The 3,955-nt window shown below is 48.3% G+C and overlaps 1 pseudogene; it reads right to left on the bottom strand.

Moving 5' to 3' along the window:
- Nucleotides 1-823: 823 nt before the first annotated feature.
- On the bottom strand, nucleotides 824-939 carry LOC136661881 (5S ribosomal RNA; annotated as a pseudogene).
- Nucleotides 940-3,955: the final 3,016 nt, after the last annotated feature.

Raw genomic sequence — 3,955 nt, 5'->3', positions numbered from 1 at the left:
CTATTTGCTTAGCGCCAAATACCATAGTCTTACCATAGTCATACCAATACTCAGAGTGCGATACCATAGTCTTTCGAGACTGAAGGTTGCCAACAATAGCGCCGAAGCTCCCAAATGGAAATCAATGCATTGCACACAGGAAGGCTTCTGATGGCCCCCCATGCAACTCTGATGGACAGAAACGGGCAAACTGGAATTGGTTCCAAAGAGGGCAGCAGAGATTGTGAGGGTTTGGAAATCAAGTCCTGGGAAGAATGGTTCGAAAGAGTTTGGCATGTTTAGCCTGGAGAAGAAAGGCTAAGGGGGAATATGACAGTATCTCATGCAGACGAAGGGGAACTCCAGCTCTCTGTAACTCCTGAGTACAACCAAAGGGATGACACTACAAGGAAGATTTAGGCTGGACATGAGGACGGATTTTATAAGAGCTGTCTGGCCTTTGAATGGTCTGCCTTGTGTCATGGCGGGGTCTCCCTGGTTGGAGTTTTTCAAGCAGAGATTTGCAGTGGCCTGCGGCAGTGTGCCTGCACTGCACAGTGGGTTGAACTAGATGACCTTCAAGGTCCCTTCCAACTCTTAACTTTATAAGATGTGCCATGTGACTTTCCTACTAACTCCTAATGGAGCTCCTCATTTTGCCACATCTTGGCATCTGATGCCATTAAGTCAGTCAGGCACTTTGATGCACAGATGCAGCAGAATTACCCATTCTCAGTTTGGGGGGTGGGTGCCTTTTGCATCCCTGTATATGCTCTAGGAGTGTTGCCACTTTCCAGTCAGGTTGGTTGGTTGGCAACCTTCAGTCTGGAAAGACTATGGTGTAAGCCTACAGCACCTGGTATTCCCAAGTGGTCTCCCATCCAAGTATTAACCAGGCCTGACCCTGCTTAGCTTCCAAGATCGGATGAGATCAGGCATGTGCAGGGTAATGCAGAAAGAAAGGTCAGGCTAGATGCTACTTTCAACATACACTATATGACTAGCTGCAGGGGGACTAATACCTTTTCTGCACTGAAAAGCCCCCCTCCCCCCCGGGTGTACTATTTGACCTGGTAAAAAAACTCTTCAGGTCAGGTAGCACACAGGCAGCAATCTTGACACAGCCTGATGCAAGTGTCGACCCATTGTAGAGCAGAGGTGAAGAAGGCTTATTCCATGCTTGGGATCAAAGAAGGGATTGAGAATAAAACGGTTAATGTTATAATGTCGTTGTACATGTAGTTGGCAACCTTCAGTCTGGAAAGACTCTGGTATCGCGCTCTGGATGGTGGTTCTGGCACAGCGTCTAGTGTGGCTGAAAAGGCCAATTCGGGAGTGACAATCCCTTCCACACCAGGAGCAAGTGCAGTCTGTCCCTGGACTGTCTCCCTGGCTGTGGGCCTTCCTTCTTTGCCTCTTGGCCTCAGACTGTTGGCCAAGTGTCTCTTCAAACTGGGAAAGGCCATGCTGCACAGCCTGCCTCCAAGCGGGCCGCTCAGAGGCCAGGGTTTCCCACCTGTTGAGGTCCACTCCTAAGGCCTTCAGATCCCTCTTGCAGATGTCCTTGTATCGCAGCTGTGGTCTACCTGTAGGGCGCTTTCCTTGCACGAGTTCTCCACAGAGGAGATCCTTTGGGATCCAGCCATCGCCCATTCTCACTACATGACCGAGCCAACGCAGGTGTCTGTTTCAGCAGTGCATACATGCTAGGGATTCCAGCTCGTTCCAGGACTGTGTTGTTTGGAACTTTGTCCTGCCAAGTGATGCCGAGGATGCGTCGGAGCAGCGCATGTGGAAAGCGTTCAGTTTCCTCTCCTGTTGTGAGCAAAGAGTCCATGACTCGCTGCAGTACAGAAGTGTATTCAGGATGCAAGCTCTGTAGACCTGGATCTTGGTATGTTCTGTCAGCTTCTTGTTGGACCAGACTCTCTTTGTGAGTCTGGAAAATGTGGTAGCTGCTTTACCGATGCGTTTGTTTAGCTCGGTATCCAGAGAAAGAGTGTCAGAGATCGTTGAGCCAAGGTACACAAAGTCATGGACAACCTCCAGTTCATGCGCAGAGATTGTAATGCAGGGAGGTGAGTCCACATCCTGAACCATGACCTGTGTTTTCTTAAGGCTGATCATCAGCCTAATTGCCATTGTACAAATCAATGGTAAAAGTACACATGGAGTATTGCATCCTGGTTACCGCAACTCAAATCCAGTTCTGGTCATCACATCTCAAAAAGGATACAGTGGAACCGGAAAAGGTGCAGAAGAGAGCAACCAAAATGATTGGGGCACCTCTCTTATGAGGAAGGGCTATGACGTTTGGGGATCTTCAGTCTAGAAAAAAGGGGGACATGATTGAGACATACAAAATTATGCAGGGAATGAATAAAGGTATGTTCTTTTCCCTCTCACACAAAACTAGGGAACTGCTACTAAAACTGAGTGGAGATAAGGAGAGTTAGATAAGGGAAAAGAAAATATTTCGTTACCCAGCATGTAATCTGTGGAACACCTTGCCACAGGGTGTGGTGATGGCATCTGGCCTACATGCCTTTAAAACAGGATTGAACAGATTTCTGGAAGAAAAGTCCATCTCAGGTTACAAACCATGATGGGTTTGTGTGTGCAACCTCCTAATTTTAGAAGTAGGCTACCTCGGAATGCCAGGTGCAAGGGAGGGCACCAGGATGCAGGTCTCTTGTTGTCTTGTGTGCTACAGGAAGCTGGATCAGATGGACTTTGGCCTGATCCAGTGCGGCATTTCTTATGTTCCTATGTTCAGTCTGCATTGGGACCATCGCAGTGTCCCTTCCTTCTACTGCAGCCCCTATCTGAATCATGCGCATGCTATCTTGCACAGAAGGGCACATTGAATCAGAACTTTAAAGTAGCATCTTGTGTGCGTCTGGAAGAGAACAACTCTTTATCCTTCTGCAGGCCAAAAGTAACACTTTTCAGCATCAGACCAACGGTATGCAGGGAATGTGCATCCACCATCAGAAGTCTGGCATCCCATCATGTAACTGTTGCTAGTTCACAAGGTCTCAGTGATGCTCACTGACAATGTATCTCTGAATATAAAACATGGAGCTGCCGGCAACTGAGTCAGGGCACAACCCCATCCAACTTTCCAGCACTGGTGCAGCCGCAATACAGCCCAGAGGTAAGGGAACAAATGCTCCCGTATCTTGTGGAGGCCTCTGTGACCGCCTCCCCAACACAGGAAGCAGTGCATACCCCATTGGCATAGCAGTTCCAGCATTGGAAAATTGGATAGGATTGGGCCCTCAGACCACAAGCTCCATCCAGCATTCTTTCCTCCAGAAGTGAGCATCCTTCAGGCTTCTGGGATATACCCCAGACTTGCAGGATCTTCCCCCAGATCTACCCACTGGAGCCAGGTAGACAGTACCTACAGGTGTGTCTCTCTACATATGAAGCTGTCAACCCTCAAGATCATCAGGGTGAGGCCCTCTTGCACAATCCACTATGGCTGGTGACAATATGCCACCTATGGAACTCCCTGCCCCAATAATTCTATTCCACTCTGCCCGTGTCCTGCAGATTGTTTTTGTTTCATCAAGCACTTTGTTCAGTTTAGCTGATCTGCTCACCTTTCTTTCTTAGGATATTTATATACCTCCTTTCTTAAGGCAGTTTAGATTAGCAGGCTGAGCATACAAAAATTTTTCAGTGAGATTTTTGCAAGGGTTATTCCACAAGACAATCTCGTAGAACCCTTCATTACTCCTGGTGTTTCCATTCATCCTGTGCATTGGAATCTGGCAAGGAGGTAGAATGCAGTGTCAGCAGCGGCCTTAACCCTTTAAGGCCTAAGGCCGGGGCATTCAACAGAGACCGGCACTGGTCTGCCCAGGGCAGAACCAGGGACATTTTGGGGAAAAGAAGCTAATTAGTATAAAGTGGGCATAATTATCTAGGTGGAGCTTAGCCTTGGCTGCTGGGCTTTCCAGCTCTTGCA

Source organism: Tiliqua scincoides, chromosome 10 (assembly GCF_035046505.1).
Source record: "Tiliqua scincoides isolate rTilSci1 chromosome 10, rTilSci1.hap2, whole genome shotgun sequence".
NCBI lineage: Eukaryota > Metazoa > Chordata > Lepidosauria > Squamata > Scincidae > Tiliqua > Tiliqua scincoides.
This window is presented reverse-complemented; position numbering and strand designations above follow the sequence as displayed.